We start from the raw sequence: 19,735 nt of genomic DNA, 5'->3' as shown, positions 1-19,735 counted from the left end.
TCGAGGAGAAGGAAGATGACTACAACTTACAGTATCCACTAAGCAGTAAACCCAAGCAAGAAATGACTGAGAAAAGAACTGGGACTTCCCAAGAACTGGGAAGAACTGGGACCTTCCCAAGAGGGTATGCCTGATCTTTAAGAGGGCTGATGACCAATTCAAAATGCCCTGTGACCTCAGCTTCTATGTCTCATGGTTCTCTATTCTCTGCACACATTCCATCTACCAAAATTGCAGCAACAAACACGTCAGAGCTCATAGGAAGAGTATGCCTGGTCACAGTCCTGACGCACATTTTGTAGGAGGCAGTAACCATCTGTTATAGCACAAGACTGGTCATCTGGTAAACCCAAGTACAGAGCAAGAGAAAGTCAGCTTGGGAGTGGTGATGGGAGGAAAGTTGTGGCAGGGGAATGTGGCCACATTGGATAACAAATTTGTAATTTCTGTGGCCTCTGCTTTTGCATGTACCCATCAGAATTTATGGTTTATGGTTTTAGACATCTCTGAGTGCAAAAGAGGTCCCTGGAGATTAAGCCTAGCTCAGGTGCTTTGTGTTCGACAAGCTTTAAAACTAAGTTGCCTGTAATTCTAAGCAGCCCCATGGAACATCACAGAGCTCTCGTTTCTTCTAGAAATTAAATCCTGGGATCTAGAAGGAAAAACCAGACCTCAAGGGAAAACCAGAGCTCAATTGTGATGCCTTCACAAAGCTGTCACTTCCTGTATTAAGGACAGGATTCCTCTGGGAATGTCATTGTGGTTTCTGAATGTTTATCCGTGTAGAAATGTCTATAAACACAATCTCACACGTATGCATATAACACCTCAACGGGCTGATTCCTCAGCTTCTTCTTTCAAAAGCGAAGTAAGAAAAGAGCCTGGCTCATTCTGCTGCTCAGTTCTCAGATTCTTGATGATTATATTTGAAGGCTGATACCCACCTTTTTTGTACTTAATCCTTTGCCAAGGAAGGGGAAAAAAAGAAAGAAAAGGAAGAGAGAGGAAAATAAAAACATCATAAATACCTCTAAAGTTCCCTTTCTAACCCTTCATTTTCTCAGCTGCTATACTGACATTTATCTTCCCCCCCTGTACTTTCCTTCATTCTTTTTTTTTTTTTTTCCCGCTGGCCTGGTAATAAGCCCTAAGCTCAATGAATATTCTATGCATGCTAGTTAATGGAGCATTCTGGCTTGAGTCCCTTAAAACAACTTGCACAATACAATTATTTACTGCTTCATATGTCAATTTATGTGCTGGGTGCAATTTTGCTTTTATTCAAAGGCAATGAAAATCTTCCAAGATAGCTTTCTTAGTAAATACAGTTTATATCTTTTACTTTAGGGAAACCCCAAATGAAGTTTAAGCATGAAATTCAAGAGGGACCCTATTTCTAAATAACCAATCAATTTGAGTGTGGCAATGCCCTTTCTCAGAGATGTAGTATACTTCTAAACATACAAGCTCAGCCAACCTTCTCTCCTGAGCTCCAAAGGTGATAGCTGGGAAGAGAAATCTACAACCATGCAGTCTCTCCAAAGGTAAAACTAAGGTGGTATTTCTCCGCAAAACTTTTAGTACTAGAGTGCTATAAAAATCTATCATATTCTGTCAAATGTCTCCTTAGGGCAACTGCAGAGAATATAGTTGCCTTTATGACTGGGAATGCTTTATTAAACAGTTACTCGTGCTTACCATGAGAGTGGTCATCCGAGGTGACAAGAGTAGAGTAAAAAATGCAGTGAACAGGAGGTCAGGGAGTGCTGTGTTAGTCTTGGTTTTGACACTTAATGCTGTATGACTATGCGACTATAGGCAAGCTCATTTCTCTTTCTGAATCTCAGTTTCCCCATATGTCCTTTAGGGTGTCTCAATGTGGTGATATTCTATGACCTCGGTAACTCTGTGTAAATGGTGTAGACAGCTATGGTCATGATGCTACTAGCATTCACCCTGTCAAGGACATACAGGACCCATAAGAAGCCTCTGGATTATGGCTTCTGTAATTTAGGGGTATCAAAATAGCCTCCTTAAGTAGAACAGATCTTCTGCTGCAAAGCCTACACCCAGTATTATTCCATCACTCCTCGGAAACTTTAGCACCTACCACCCTATTTTACAAACATGGAAAAGCACAAATCAGCCACCATGTGGTGGAAGAGTAGTTTAAGGTTTATAAACTGTAGAATGTCAGAGCTAGAAGGACTTTTGGAAGCTATAGCCCAGTGCCTTCTTTCTGGAGATGAGAATATTGAGACTCAGGAAGGACTAAAACTTTCCCAAAGCATCACTGCAGACAGGGCTGAGCTGGTGAGAGCCCTGGTCTCTCAAGACTTCAGTTAGGGGTCTTTTCACCATCCTGGGCTATAGTCACAAAATACATTCAAAGTTAAGCTCCTGCCATTACACAACATAGCCTGCTTTATTTCCAATAGACACAGAGTTAAAAGAATTGCCCTAAGGAGCCTGCCATAATCTGTGGGCAAAAAACCTGCCCAGGGATCCTAGCTAAAGGTCAGAAAGAAAATCTCTGTCTCAAAAGGAACTGTAAATTTTTATATACTCTCAACAATAGCAATTATGAGATTATAGGAAAATAAGTTAGCACTAGAAGGGTAGGGGGAAATTACAAAAATGTTATGTTGTCAGGGTGAGAAGATTGGGTCTTTCTCGCTGAGCTGCTTTGGTCAAATTAATCAATGTGGGATTATAGTCCCAGGTAAAGAATGCCGAAATCAAATTATTTAGCAAAGAAAGACTTGGTAGCTCTCTTCCCAATATCATACTCTGAGTGTAAACCCTGGCTTTTGCTAGCTCTGTGTCTTTGGGCATTTCACATCACCTTTCTCATCTTCAGGTAACAACAATTTCATGAGGGACAAGAGGATAATGAATGAAAAAATGTTTTGTATGCTGGAAGGCTCTGTCTGACTAAGCAAATATTAAGTCCCTATTATGTACCATAATGCTTACTGGGTACTGTTAGAGCCTTTATATTTTTTTTCATTTTATTCAACACTTATAAGCAATTTTTAAATGTTTTTGATATAAATAGATGAAGTTAACAGGACATAAGATAAAAAATATGACCAGGTTTAATCAGATCATCAAGTCAAGAACCACTAGTGGAAGAGAATAAAAAGAGAGAGGATAAACACCATGATCTCTGGACATAGACAAAACCAGAGGAGCAAATCTTTAGCACAGAGGAGGTGCTGGAATCTTCTATGTTCTGCTTCACCTATTAATCCCTCTTCTTTCATCTGATTCTGAGTCCCAGGGTGTTTCTTATGCGTTCAGCTTCTGTTTCCCATCAATGTATTGATGTATATAATTTCTTACTTAAACTTAAATCCATCAGAGAGACTCTCATTCACCTTAAAACACCCTTTCAATTCTCTGTTCTTCAGACTGAATAAGCCTAGTTCTGTAAAACTTTTATAATAGGTTAAAAATGATCTTTTAAATCACCTTAGAGCTGGTTCTCTGAAACATTCCTAAGTTGTCTATCTTCAATTCCACCATTTAATTAGCACATTCTCTGTGCAGTGTGTTGTCTCGAGTAGAGAAATGGATAAGGCCCAATCCCTGAACTCCAGATGCCCATGCTCTAATGATCTCTGGGCCTATTTTACTATTATCTGCTTCCCAGGCCTAAACAGGTACACATAGAAACCTGACAGTCCCATTACGGAAGTAGAGGAGTTCACCTATTGCAACTTATTTTGTTCGCACTTTCTATCCTCAAAGACACCAACTGGATCTGGCCTCCATTCCCACAGTAGTGGAAGCAAGAAGGTTAAGGTACCCTTCACGTCTGATAAATTTCAAAACCTCACAGAAAGGTATAGAAGTAAAAGAAAGGATCCATTAGGACTCATAAGAACTTGCTAGAGGAAGAGGGTTTATAATAATAGCTGGAGATTTTTAGGATCCTAGACTGTCTGAGTTGGAAGGCCCCTTAGAGGTGTGTTTCTAATTCTTTCATTTTATAGATATATAAACTGAGGACCAGAATTTTCAAAGACCAGAGCTCTTCCTTTAGTCATGTTAATTACACGTTTTACTCAGTGACTCATACGCAAAATTCTACTCAAATACAGTTGCTGGCAGGGTGGAAGGCCCAAGCAATTACTACTTTAAACCATCACAGCAGCCCAGTAGAAGATTTGCTTCCTACACCAGAAAAGCAAAGACATGTTGAAGCGATGAGGCTTATACAGAAGAAGCTATCAAACAAGTGCCGAAGGACCAATCATGGAAAATAAATATGGTTGAACAACACAAAGAGGAGCTCAAGTTCAATAGAGGGAAAACTTTCTTCAATTACAAGCTTTGTGAGACAAAAATTATTTCTGTCAGACTCCTCTCCTTGAAGTCATTTTTAGCTGAACTAGAAAAATATGCCAGCCGGTCACCAGTCTGGGTTCATTTGCTCATTCCACACATTTTTCTTTCTTCGGAGAGAAGCCATGCATCCTTTTGCACAGTGTGAGATAGCCAACATCTTTTCCCACGACGCCCCCCTCTCCTTCCATCCTGGTCTTCACAGATGTTGTGCTGAGGTATAAACTACCTGTTCAAAGAAGCAAATGAGAAGTCCAGCTCCCCGGAAGGAGCAATGGCGGCTTCCATTACTACATCCATCCGCTGCCCTTCCTTTCTACTCATTCTCGAATCTCAAAGCTCCACCATAGAATTAAAAACATAGCTCCAGGCAGCAACCCGAGATTTATGAGGAAGCACAGACATTAACAGCTTGCTCTAAACGCAGGGCGTGTGCTTGTAAGTATGGGTGAGCAAACAGAGGGAGGCGGGCAGCCAGGGGGAGAGAGCAGTTCAGAACAGCACAGTGTATTTTCTAAATGGCTCCTTTTCCCTACCTCCCAGCCTGTATTGTTGAAAGGTGGGCCTTCTAGGCCCACGAAATGTTAGTCCCTTGCTTATTTAACCTGGACAAAAGGGGGGACTGGGTTGGCACCCGGGAGGGTATTCAGTGCTCCTCTGTTCAATGAATGACCTCAGAGGAAACATTTTCCATGACAAGAACCCAAAAGACGCTGGCACAGAGTCAGACAATAAGATTTGCAGAATGTGTTTACATTCTCTCCGTGTCCCCAGGCTGTTCCAAACCCAAGGCAGGTGCTGCCTTTATCTGCTCTCTTTGCTCACCTGGCTCCCTCCCAGAAGTTTCCAGGGCCTTGGACGCAGTGAGATTAACAATTTACTGGCATGGGTAACCAAGAAACTCTGTGAGTTATATTCCTTGAGGAAGAGGTGAGTGATAAAGTTAAAAACAGATCAGCAGTGTCTATAAAGAGAGAATTCAGGGGCAGTGTGGTGCCAGAGGTGGAACTTTGTGTGGCATTTAGGAAGCCTGCATTCAACGGATTGATCTGCCACCAATTTGCTGAGTTACTTGAACCATTTTCTTCTCTCTGGGCTCCAAGGGTCCTCTGTGAACTAGATCATCTCTAAGATCCTTTTCTGTCCCAATAAATTAATATCTGTGCAGAAAGACCAAAATAATGTGCATTAATAATGTATATTATTAGACAAAAAGCCAAAGGATAACTTAGTGGCTAAGAGAAATTCTCAGATGGCTGCTGAGACCTGACCTTTCTCCTCCTAGAAGAAGAAGAAATCATCTTAAACGGTAGAATGAAAGACCTAGGGTGAAAACAAAAGCAGAACTCAGAGAAAGTGAGGGTGAATAATTACAAAAAGGGTAACAGAAAAAATATATGGAAGCTCCAGGGCTGAAAGTCCTTAAAAGAGAAGTTGATCTGCTTGGGAAACTTTAGATGTGCTTGTCCTTGAGGTGGTCACATTCACGGTTGAGGTGAAGAAGACTGAGGTCCAAACCAAAGGTATGACCTTTGATGAGCTAAGATTTCATGGTTCACAGTGCTGTTGTTGCATGTGTGTGTGTGTGTGTGTGTGTGTGTGTATGCTCACAGCAAATACTTAGAATAAAGTAAACATGGACACTTATAGTGCCAGGTACATAGTAATCACTTAATAAGTCCTTCTTTAATGATGATGGATGAATAAATAAATTCACAGACCAAGTTAGGATGCTTACGAGTTTGAATGCCATATGAGTCCATTCTTAGAATGTTACATGTTATGGCAGTATATTTCCTGAACTGGCAGTCACTAAAACCTGGGTCTAATCCTAGCACCAATGCTAACTTTCTGTGTGGCTTAGAGCTGGGCACACTATCTCTGGATCTTCATTTCCCTTTGCTATGTTTTCGCAGTGTTTGTATCCTCCCAAAACTTATATGTTGAAATCCTAATGCCCAAGATGATGGAATTAGGGAGTGAAGCCTTTGGGAGGTGATTAGGTCATGAGGGCAGAGTTCTCATGAATAGGATTAGTGCCCTTATAAAAGAGATCCCAGAGAGGTCCCTCACCCCTTCCACTATTTGAGGACACAGAGAGAAGGCACCATACTTGAAGCAGAAAGCAGGCCTTCACCAGACGCTGAATCTGCTGGCACCTTGATCTTGGACTTCCCAGATTCCAGAATTGTGAGAGAGAAATTTTGGTTGTTTATAAGCTACTCAGTCTTTGATGTTTTGTTACAGCAGCCCCAAAAGACTAAGACACCCTTCTTATAAAATACTAAAGGCTCTAGATTAGTTACCCTCTAGAAGACACACAACTATGCACATATCTAGCATTTCTGACCAGAAAGAGCCAAGGATTATCTACTTTTGGGTTTCATTTAAATGACATACAGAAATTTTTTATTTTCCAGAAGGTGTACGAATGGATTATTTGGATGGATATCATTTTAAAACTTACATTCTTACTTTCTTAAACAGTTTATATTAAAAATAACTAATTCTTTTATGGCTTAATAAAAATCATCATGAACTCCAGATTTTAAGACATGGAAGGGATTTATTATTCATGTATGTCCTATGTCCTTCACCCATTAACTTTGCCAAAACAGAGACAGAAATTTAGAAGAGTACCTAGATTAATACTTAAACCTCCATACTTCTTTCCTATCCTCTCATGTTTTCCTTTAAGAAAGCCAACTGTTGTATATGAAGAGTAAGGCTATTACTCAAGTTCTAAAACATTCTTGACTGCTAACTTTATTAGTTCTTATATCAGCTCTCTCTTCTCTCACCATCAGGCTGTCATTTCCTGCTGCTATCAGCACTCCTGACTCCAGAGCTCTTCTTTCTAATTTGCTATTTCTATACTCCTATTAACAGGTTAACTAGGAATGCGTTACTATTGGAGTCATGGGCAAATAATTAAACAAACAAACAAACCTCCTTCTCAGGCCCTTTCCTAAAGGGAAGTGTGTCCATCTTATAGCAAAAGCTTTGGTTTCACAGATGCCACTTAAATGGAAAGCTAATCCCATAAGGTTGAGGGTAAATAAGTTTTAGATAAAGGAGAAGAAACTGTATGGTTCTTTTAGTCTTGGGCACCTAAATGCTCATGTTTTAGAAGGTCATTTGGAGCTCCATGCTTGTCAGAATGAAACAAATTTTGATCCCAGGATTAAAAATGATAACCTGCTTGCCACTGATGAAGATGACATGAAATTTTGTCATCCTTAGAGACATACTCTGGTAGACTGGTGTTATGATATTCTGTACAAGGAGCCTCATATTCTGATCCTTCCTTCAAACCTTTTAGAGTGTAACTCCCACAATATTTAACAACTGCTTTGAGTGTCAACATTATCAGCAAATCCCCATTAACATTCCTCTATAAAGCCCAGAGAAATTGCTCTGGATAAAAATTGTAAATAAGACTTAGAGGTTGGAACAATCCCTTAGAGTTGAATCAAAGAAGGTTTCATTTATTTAACACATGTTTAATGATCTTCAACCCTGTACCAAGTACCATGCAAAGAGCTTGAAGAATATATAACAAGTCTTCAAGAAACTCAGAGAAGTCTAAAGGTTTTGTAAAGTAGATGGTCTATTAGCTGGGGTTTGATGGATATGAGGACTTTGATAAGTCAAGAAGGTGATTGAAAAAGAATAGCATTAAGTGCACTGAAGACAGAGGAAATCATGAGAGCAAAGATTCATTTTGGGTTGGGATTGGGGAGAGAAACAGAGAGATTCAGTGTATGTGTTATGATTTGTATTTTTATGATGCTCTTATCTATTTCCAGTTTGACTACATACGAGTCAGCAGGGTAGTGGGAGACAGGCCAGAAGAAGGCTACATAACTGGTAAGGTTGAGGTTAGGTGGTTGATCAGGACAGTGAAAGGTCTGGAGCAGCCTAACCCTAACATAGAAGCTACGATGGGACTTCTCTGGTGGTCCAGTGGTTAAGACTCCATGCTCCCAATGCAGGGAGCCCTGGTTCGATCTCTGGTCAGGGAACTGGATCCCGTATGCCACAATGAAGATCCTATGTGCCGCAACTAAAGACCCAGTGCAGCCAAATAAATAAATAAATAAATAAATAAATATTTGTTAAAAAGAAGAAGAAAGAGCTAATGAGAAGCCACTGGAGAATCAGTGGGGAGTGTTTTAATTAAATGAGAAAATATGTCCCTGACAGCCACACTCAAAACTACAAAAAATATCAAAAACAACAACAACAATAACAACAGCCCAAACAAAAATGAGCAGAAGACCTAAATAGACATTTCTCCAAAAAAGACATACAGATGGCCAACAGGCACATGAAAAGATGTTCAACATCACTAATTATTAGAGAAATGCAAATCAAAACTACCATGAGGTATCACCTCACACCAGTCAGAATGGCCATCATGAAAAAATCTACAAATAATACATGCTGGAGAAGGTGTGGAGAAAAAGGAACCCTTCTACACTGTTGTTGGGAACGTAGATTGGTGCAGCCACTATGGAGAACAGTATGGAGGTACTTAAAAAACTAAAAATAGAGTTACCATGTGATCCAGCAATCCCACTCCTTGGTATATATCTGGAGAAAATTATAATTCAAAAAGATACATGCACCCCAATATTCATAGCAGTGCTATTTATGACAGCCAAGACATGGAAGCAGCCTAAGTGTCCATCAAAAGATGAATGGATAAAGAAGATGTGAGATACACACACACACACACACACACACACACACACACACACACACGAATATTATTCAGCCATGAAAAAGAATGAAATAATGCCATTTGCAACAATACGGATGGACCTAGAGATTATCATTCTCAGTGAAGTAAGTCAGACAAAGACAAATATCATACGATATCACTTATATGTGGAATCTAAAAAAATGATACAAATGAACTCATTTACAAAACAGAAATAGACTCACAGACATAGAAAACAATCTTATGGTTACCAAAGGGGAAAGGTGGGGGATAAACTAGGAGTTTAGGATTAACAGATACACACTACTATATATAAAATAGATAAACAATAAGTACCTACTGTATAGCATAGGGAACTATACTCAATATCTTGTAATAACCTATAATGGAAAAGAATCTGAAAAAGAATAGATTTGTATATATAGGTACAACTGAATCACTTTGCTGTACAGCAGAAAGTAACAAAAACATTTTACAATATAAAAATGTTATACTATATATAACAACTATATTTCAATCAATCTATCAGTAAAAAAAAGAGACATTTATCCCAACCAGTCGTTCATTCCCCCAGTGAACCAATGTAAAGACAGTCATTTTGTTTGTTTGTTTGATTGTTTTAACATCTCTATTGGAGTATAATTGCTTTACAATGATGTGTTAGTTTCTGCTGTATAACAAAGTGAATCAGCTATACATACACGTATATCCCCATATCTCCTCCCTCTTGCATCTCCCTCCCACCCTCCCTATCCCACCCCTCTAGGTGGACACAGGGAGGGGGAAGGGTAAACTGGACAAAATGAGAAAGACAGTCATTTTGGAGCTCACATTTTCATTTGTACTCTCTCTTCATCTAAATTAACCCACCCTCTGCCTTTCTCCACAGTGCTGATCCAAACAGCTCAGAAACTTAAAGGCACTTCCAGATGCCTATCAAATTCGAAACACTTTCCCAGCCTGACATTCAAGCCCTCAAACATTAGAGTCCTAGCATTCATTTCCAATATTCAAAGCCAGAACTCCTCAAGCCTCCAACCAAACAATTCAACTTGCTGAGCCTGTCTTACAGCATGTGTGATAATTTCACCAACATGAAAGGATTCTGAATATTTGTCTTATATCATCAGATGAACTGGAACTGTTCAAGAATAGAGTCTATGTCCAAACCATGGCCACTGCCTTCACGATATCCACCTTATAATTCATGGCCAACCAGTTTTGAAATGAATAGACCCATGGTCTTTACTGTTAAAAATACAAATTACAACACAACAGAAATATTCATCCCTTAGACCAGATTGATCTGGCTGCTGCTTTTTCCTTTCATTAGTCTACATTTCTGAATTTCAGAGTTTTAAAAATGAGCTCTTGAATTGTTTTCTGTTTGTTTAAGGGAGATTGGGGAATCCATCCATTCTGAGGTATACATAGAATGAGATTTTTAGAGAAATGTCCAGGACAGAAGGGGTTGTACTTTTGTATGCAGGTAGTCTATCTGTGATCCTGCTCTGAAAGCACTGTGCTGCTGAGGCTGGCATGCCAGTTCCATATTGGGTTCCTTCTGTGCCAAGAGGCTGCCATGTATACAGAGGAGAGGTTAACTCTTACAGAGCTACCAAGAAAAAATGTCACACAATAAAGGAAACAATTTTGAGGCAACTCCCTCTATTATCAATTGGGATATTTGGCAAATTGCATTGGCTTCAGGTTTGTGTAAGTTTTTGTTCCTTTCTTAAAAGGAAGTTACTTTTGAGCACCCCCAAATAACCAAGTTTCAACAAGCACAGAGTAGCTAAGTTAAAAACAAAAAAACACCCAGCTTCTTCTGAGAAAAACATTTTTTGAATCTTATCTGTTTCATTTCCTCTCAAGAGAGGTTGAGAGTAGATTGTCTGGAACACATAAAAGGGCAATTAGAGAGACCAGTTATTGCAAACTCCTGGCCCACCTCTCCATGGCCCTTTGGGAAACAACCGGGGCTGCCCAGAAAGGCAATGGGCACAGAAGACTGACTGACAGAGCAGAAACCCAGATCCTCTCCTAACACTGCCCCTTGGACCATGCTCTGATGGCTGCAAATGTTTTGCTTTTTCCACTTTGGGGGAACTGAAACAGAATAAATTTCAAGAGATTGAATGTCATATACTTATTTATTTTTCCCTTTAAGTTTATGAAAACACTTCTTGGGGAAGTTTATTTATGGTATTTAATACAGTACATTTTGTGGACAAAGCAAAAATGTCCATCTCTAACTTCCACACAAAAATGTAGTCACAATTAACACGGCCAACGTGAGCCGTTTAAACTGTTCAGCAAGAATTGGGTGTTCAGTGGCCCTTTCCATCCTTGACCAAAGGGAATACTCTACCTATCACAAGTGAAACTCAGACAACAAAAAAAACCCATGGTATTTAATGAGGTACTTTGATGTAATAAAAGATGTCATGAAGTTTAGAGGATACAGACCTGGGTTCAAATTTCAGTGTCTTCATTTACTACATGGTCTGGGGAAGTCACTTTAATCCTCATAGTCTGTTACCTGGTTTGCAAAATGAAGATAAGAATGCCTAGCTTGCAGAACTATTGTAGGGTTATATGTAGAGTGTCTGGTACCTCTCAAAACAGGTTTAAAGCACTCCTTTAGCAGAGCTCTGTAAATTAAATCAAAAGAAGAGTCTGAATTCTCTTGCCCTCCTGCTAGTTTCTTTTGCATTTTTGCAAAATCTGCCAATCATAATTTGATGGGGGAGAGTGTGTGACAAAGAAGGAACATGGTGTAAAATACTAAGCTATGTACAAAGTTAAGAAATTCCAGATATTTCCTGAAATAGAACTGATTTACCTACATTCACAGTGTATATTTGCTTTGAGGTAAGTGAAGTAGGGTTTACTTGATGTTTTTGATTTATCTTCATGTTGAAATAGTATTGTTTTGCATACATATGAGCTTGGGGTTTTATGATTTTGTTTTTACTTAAGATTTACCTCTACCACAGAGCTTTATATTTCCACCCAGGCCCAGAGCAACAATAGAGATAGAGAACTGAGATCCTTCCTCTTATTTCAATCCTTGTGTTCTCTCCATCAGTGTGGCAGCTTTGCATACATGAGTGAGAACAATCAGCCCATCTCTCCAACTTCCACCCATAGGTGTGCTTCCCAAATGGCCATCTCTTGGTCACCGCTCAGGCCTAAGTACATGTCCATTGGCAGCATGGTATGCTCTTGGGAGGACAAACCCACTGAAGAGCCCTGAAAGCAGGTGTGAGGCCATTTGGGCCAAGAATTCTAGCATCTCAGGTACCCAGAGCATGGTTTAAAACAATGCTTGACAAACTTTAATACATATTTGAATCATCTGGGGACCTCGGTAAAACACAGATTCTGATGCAGTTGTTGGAGTGGATCCCGAGGTTCTGGACTATACTTCTAATAAGCTCCCAGGTGATCCTAATACCACTGGTCCTAGTAACAAGTAGCTGGGAGGGAGGGACATGGGTTATGGGTGGGCATAGCCCTTTGGTCCTAAATGCTCCTCACCCTGTAGGGATGGGCACAGCTAGATAAGGATCAAAGGAGGGCTATCTACAGTGAGGACCTAGGGCAGGGGTCTTGGTTGGCTGGTGGAAGGCACAATGGTTTGTACATAATTGCAAGGCAGGTATGTAAGAGAAGAGGGTTCTGTTGGTAATCTATTATAGTTCAAGGCAAAATCCAAATGCTAAAATTGAGACAGTTTTCCTACCATATAATGGAATTATCAAACAGAAACCCTCAAGAAAATTCATTTTTCATCAAGAAAATTGACTTGTATTAGGTTTGCTTGAAGATTATTCAAATGTTGACAGTGATACAACTTTCTATCATAGAATCTCCCTCTGTGTGTGTGTGTGTGTGTGTGTGTTTTAAAGCAACAACAATGACAACAAACACCTAGTTCCTTCAACCATTCCTCACTTGAGAAGGTCAAAAATCCCTGATCATCCAACTTACCCTCTTCTGAATATGTTCCAGTTTCTCAATGCCCTTATTAAAGTATGTGGCCAAGAAAGGAAAACAATACTACAACAGTGATTCAGGCACTGTGGAATACACTATGACAGCCCGCTCCTTTTTTCTAGAGGCTGTATATCTGTTAATTTAGCCAACAACAACATGAGCTGTGCTGGTGACTTACCACACAGCTGACTTACCTGGAGTTTACCATCAAGTACAGTTTCTAATTCCTGAGTCTTTTTCACATATGCTGCTGCTAAAATATCTTGTGAAAAGTTGATTTTTCAAATTGACTTTTGGAGAAAGTAGACATGGAAAATATAACTCATAGTTAAATTCCACCTTTGGCACGTGATCTTTCATAAAGAAGTTTTTGATCAGAAACTATATGGCAGAACAAACAAGCCCTTCCGATGACTTATGTAGGCTAAAAGCTCAAGGCAAAAGCAAAAGGAATTCAACATGCTATATCATGGTAAGACAGGCATTGAATTACCAACTTATCATACAATGTACCTCCATTTAGACTAATTATTGAATTAGGGGAGATAGAACCCCAAACAGGTGACATTGATAGATAGATAGATAGATAGATTGATAGATAGGTCTCCTATCTCCTAACCTGGCCAAAGCTTAAGAAATGGCTTAAGTGTTAAAAACAAAAGAGATAGTTTAAAAATGAAACCAAATAAATCATCTTCCCACAACATAATCAGGAAGTGGCAAAACATTTCAGTGTCTGGCAAAATTAATTCCATTTGTATTATGAGCATTATCCAAAATGCTGTAAGAGCCACAAAGACAGTTTGAGCATTGTCTTTAATTAATCCTGCATCATTCCTAATACAGTAGCGTGCACCCTTGGGAACTTCTAATCATTGAAATTAAAATCTGTACATACATGAATCCCCTAAAGATGTTTCCGGTCCAACTACAGCCTTCTTCTACCATATCCCCACATATTTCTACAGACAGCAGAGAAGAAATGAGTCTCAGAATATCAAAGTAGCTTCTTCATAATAATTTAAAGGACAAAGAGACCAAGGCCCTTTTTGTAATCAGAGTGATGCCCAATAGAGTTTCTGTTAACTAAGTACTGAATACTAAACAAAGATGAATTTCCGTTTAAAGCCATAGAGACAATGGAGGTTTAAAGATGTAAAGGATTGAACTCTATCTTAGCAACAATAATATTCATTCAGCAAATGTGAGCTCAGTGGGACCAAATACTGCCCTAGCAGCATTCACTGGTCCAAACACTGCCCAAGCAGCATTCTCTGGAGATAAGCCAGGGAAGTCCTCTGCAATAGGTTGTTCATAGTCTACTGGGAAAGACCTATGTGGTCTAAGAAAGAAAGGAGGAGAAAACCATGAAAAGCAAAAAGGGAGATTCCACCACTGACTTAACGATCAGTGAATACTGAAAGAAGTAGCAATTGGAACATGAAGGTATAAGAAGAAGTGGATACCCATAGATGAGAAAGGTTATTCCAAATAGAAAGACATGATACGAAGGCATGAATGTGGGAAAGTGTTGGAGTTTTTCTACTTCTCACCCTAGGCAAGGTGAATATTGAGAACTGTCAATATTAATATTGCACTTAAGTCATGAACCAGTTTCTCCCTGCTCTAAAATAAGGGAGAAATTCTCTCTCTCCACTGCCCCCATTGTGTGTGTGTGGTGAGTGATTGGGGATGACACAGAAAAGGGGTGCATTCATGTTCTGCATGGAAGCATGTAGTGTGTACATAGCGAGCTCTCTCTGGTAAGTCATGGCCTGGTATGATAAGAAACACGGCTGCTATTTATTAATCAGACAGTTTACATTCATTGCCTGTACATCTTATGGCAATCTTTCAAAGCAGATATCAATTTCTAGATTTATGAGGAAATTGAAATGCAAACTATTCAAAAAGCCTAGTTGAAAGTAGTGAATTATTGTCTTTGGTCTATTTGACCTTAAGGCCTATGTATTTCCCCCCAAGATACACAGCCTACTCTTCATCTCTCCAAAGGGGGTAGAGGCAGGCTGGCAGTAGGTTTTACCCAGCCAAACTCCTCCCAAAAATCGTGTAAGATGCAGAGTCTTTCAGTAATGTTAGTTTATCATTCTAGTTCTAACTTTGCTCAGTCTCTCCCACTCAAGAAGTAAAATGGGTCCCAAGCACAAATTTTACTATCTCATATGGTGATACTATGCCATCAATCTGATTATTACATTATTTAGAATTAGTTCCAAGAAAGTGCTTGCTTTTTTCTTTTTCTTTTTTGTTTGTTTTGTTTTGCCCATCTGTAGGATCTTAAATATCACTGTTGCAGAAGCAACACAGTCTGAATACTGGATCCCAAATCTTCTTCACACTTATCCTTCTCTAGAAACTTAAATTTCAGTTAAAATCACCAGTCAGTCCCCCGTGGGCAGAACCAGCTGGTGGGAAGGTTAAACTAACAGGGAGACATTCACATATTTCATATATCCAGCTACCCCTTGTACTTAGAATATTGCATCATATTCCCAGAAGAAATTGTCAAACATTGCACAGAAAATGTTGAGTGTTCCAGTGTGACTTAAGCCTAGTATACATGGGAGAAGAAGTCAACCCAGAGGTTGGACAAATAGACTGGAGTCAGGTAATAAAACATATTGAAAACTAGGCTAATGAGTTTATCCCTATCCTGTAAGATATGATCTTATAAACAACTGGGGGCTGAGGAAAGCTTTTCATAAGAGTAGAGATAGGAACTTGACCACAGCTTTGATTTAAAGATTAAGTGGTCAAAACTTGAGAGGCAGGTTGGATTTGGGAGAGTAAACAGTAAATGAGATCAGTTAGGAGCTTCTGCAAGAAGGAATCGCAAGACCTGGATCAAGGCAGTAACAAAAATATTAAAATTAAAAAAAAAGAACTACAAAACTACAGTAATCAAGACAGTATGGCACTGGCACAAAAACAAAAATATAGATCAGTGGAACAGGATAGAAAGCCCAGAGATAAACCCACACACATATGGTCACCTTACGTTTGATAAAGGAGGCAAGAATATACAATGGAGAAAAGACAGCCTCTTCAATAAGTGGTGCTGAGATAACTGGACAGCTACATGTAAAAGAATGAAATTAGAACACTCCCTAACACCATACACAAAAATAAACTCAAAATGGATTAAAGACCTAAATGTAAGGCCAGACACTATCAAACTCTTAGAGGAAAACATAGGCAGAACACTCTATGATATACATCAGAGCAAGATCCTTTTTGACCCACCTCCTAAAGAAATGGAAATAAAAACGAAAATAAACAAATGGAACCTAATGAAACTTCAAAGCTTTTGCACAGCAAAGGAAACCATAAAAAGACAAAAAGACAACCCTCAGAATGGGAGAAAATAGTTGCAAATGAAGCAACTGACAAAGGATTAATCTCCAAAATTTACAAGCAACTCATGCAGCTCAATATCAAAAAACAGACAACACAATCCAAAAATGGTCAGAAGATCTAAATAGACATTTGTCCAAAGAACATATACAGGTTGCCAATCAACACATGAAAGAATGCTCAACATCATTAATCATGAGAGAAATGCAAATCAAAACTACAATGAGATATCATCTCACACCGGTCAGAATGGTCATCATCAAAAAATCTATAAACAATAAATGCTGGAGAGGGTGTGGAGAAAAGGGAACCCTCTTGCACTGTTGGTGGGAATGTAAATTGATACAGCCACTATGGAGAACAGTATGGAGGTTCCTTAAAAAACTAAAAATAGAACTACCATACAACCCAGCACTCCCACTACTGGGCACATACCCTAAGAAAACCATAATTCAAAAAGAGTCATGTACCACAATATTCATTGCAGCTCCATTTACAATAGCCAGGACATGGAAGCAACCTAAGTGTCCATCAACAGAGGAATGGATAAAGAAGATGTGGCACATATATACAATGTAATATTACTCAGCCATAAAAAGAAACGAAATTGAGTTATCTGTAGTGAGGTGGATGGACCTAGAGTCTGTCATACAGAGTGAAGTAAGTCAGAAAGAGAAAAACAAATACCGTATGCTAACACATATATATGGAATCTAAAAAAAAAAAGGTCTAGGGGCAAGACAGGAATAAAGATGCAGACCTACTAGAGAATGGACTTGAGGACGTGGGGTGGGAGAAGGATAAGCTGGGATGAAGTGAGAGAGTGGCATGGACATATATACACTAGCAAATGTAAAATAGATAGCTAGTGGGAAGCAGCCGCATAGCACAGGGAGATCAGCTCGGTGCTCTGTGATCACCTAGAGGGGTGGGATAGGGAGGGTGGGAGGGAGGGAGACCTAAGAGGGAAGAGATATGGGGATATATGTATATGTATAGCTGATTCACTTTCTTATAAAGCAGAAACTAACACACCATTGTAAAGCAATTATACTCCAATAAAGATGTTAAAAAAAATAGTTAAATAGGTAAAACTGTTCTATTATGGAGATTATCAATTTTTTTAAAAAAAGAAAGTAAAATCCACTATGTTCTGCTTATAAAAAATGCTCCTAAAACAAAACCACACGTAAAGACTGAGTATAAAGTGATAGAAAAAGACATGCCTTGTAAATTATTGTACAAAGTATTTTAGCAATATTAATATTAGTCAAATAGAATTTGAATAAAAGAACATTAAGAGAAATAAAAATTTTAAAATATTAATAAAGAACAATTATCACACACACACACACACACACACACACACACAAAAGAGGTAGACTTCAGAGTCAAAGGTAATAGGTTCTTGACCTCAAGTTGGAAATATCCTTGAAAAATTGTTTAGTGCACCCTTCTCTCAGCTTTTTGATGGCCCTGAGGTTTGCATTCTCAGTGAGTGAGAAGACAGTTGTGCCCTTAACCAGAAGAGTCAGAGCAGGTCTGGGAGGAATATGGGTTTATTCCCCGTCCTGCTGAGTTTGAAGAGTCTGTGTTGTAGCAAACCCACCCTTGGCATTTCTTTGCTTCCTTTCCTGCCACATCTTTCCCCACCTTCCCTCAGCCAAACCCTCTCCGGGAATGAAAGAGCGCTTCAATTATCCAGGCCCCAGATCTGGAGGCCCTCGGTTTTACATGCAGAAGGGAAAAAGGAAAGTGGCTGGTTCCTGCAGGCACTTTGCCACCAGCGCTCTTCCCAGTCTGCGAAGGTGAGGATAGAAGATGGGGGCCTCCCATCCACACAACCCAGGCCTCCAACTCTGTGGAAATTGGGAGCCAATCTAGGGACACTGCCAGAGAAGCTGCCACAACACCTCATTTATAACCTGGGGAAAAACAAAACAGATATGCGTGGCACGGAATCTCTTCTCACAGTCTGGCTTCAAGTCGCCAACTTTAAAGAAAAGAAATTCCTAAAGAATGACATAAACCAATTAGAGAGCTGCCTACACCGAGCCCAAGCTCTGAAACCAAAGCCTCAGGTCCCTCTTAGGCAGAGTGATCTGAACAAGGGTCAGAACAAGCAGACGTGGGACCCCGGGATGCCTGAATTCTGGCCTGTCCCAGGAGACAGCGAGATACTCCACACTGCACAGGCTACTGCCATCCGTCTCCTCACAGCTAAGGATGTCTTTGCAAACCGTGCTTCACAACCTCCCGTCTATGATAACCTGGCAGGCTTCTCTGCTCATTGCCACGTAGCATTTAATTAGACTACCTTGTAAGAGCCTGACACCAAAGGACATGTGGGAAAGAACTGAGATTTGGGTAATTAGTCACCTTAAAGCATTCACTTAGTTTTGCAAATGTGTATATTTTATTCCACATAGAATTCTTTTCCAGCCTAAAACTACTATAAGTTTGAAGAGTAGGAAAGAAGAGGTTAGGGTGGTGATAGATATATATTAATTGATCACCTATCATATGCCATGATCTTTATGTTATTTCTTTTAATCCCTCACAACTCTGTGAGCTGTGCGTTATTATTATCATATTTCATAGATAAGGAAATTGAGATTCAGGGAGGTGAAGGAAGTTTTCCAAAGTCACCCAGGTACCAAGCAGAGGAGACATACACCAGCTCCGAAGTGTGGTAGTGTTGCCAACCTAATATAATTGCTATTTTTACATAAAATTTAATGAGGAGTAAAAAACAAGTAGCAAGCACAGAGAAGCAAAAAAGCAAAAATTAAGGAAAATTACATCTAATCCCACCACCCAGAGATAATCGCTCTTAATATTCTGTTGTAAATCCTGCAATTGCAAAAGTTTTAACTCGCTTTTTGGAGCTCCTACACTGATGCTGCAGAAAGCTTTCAAACAAATTACATCTTTTTGCTATATTCAGAATCATCAAGCAAAAACAAAAAAGATGTCTTTAGAGTTTTTAAAAAGTGAATTTGAGAAGTAGTCAGCAAGGCCTCCGATGTCCTTGAACACCACTTGGTATGTGGAAAATTAAAAGACATCGGTGTTCTTTTAGAACCTGTCTTCCAGAAGCTCCCCCAAAGGGCAGCGATGGATGAGTAGAGGCATAAACCGGAACTCTGCGAGGTCTCTGCAACAGCAGCAGATGGATCCACTGTATCCTCCATAAGCTTGTTTTGTGACCATGGCCATAAAACAATGCTCCCGGCTACAATTTGTCCATCTCCCAGTTGGTGTTTGTCACTCTCACCCTGC

General features: G+C 39.5%; 1 protein-coding gene across 1 annotated transcript in view; it reads right to left on the bottom strand.

Moving 5' to 3' along the window:
- TPRG1 (tumor protein p63 regulated 1) overlaps positions 1–19,735 on the bottom strand; it is a 110,110-nt gene that overhangs the window by 13,251 nt on the left and 77,124 nt on the right. The gene's annotated exons all lie outside the window — the stretch shown is intronic.

This window comes from Balaenoptera musculus, chromosome 4 (genome assembly GCF_009873245.2).
Source record: "Balaenoptera musculus isolate JJ_BM4_2016_0621 chromosome 4, mBalMus1.pri.v3, whole genome shotgun sequence".
Classification (NCBI taxonomy): Eukaryota; Metazoa; Chordata; class Mammalia; order Artiodactyla; family Balaenopteridae; genus Balaenoptera; species Balaenoptera musculus.
Note: the sequence above shows the minus strand (reverse complement) of the source record. Positions and strands in the feature narration are given on the sequence as shown.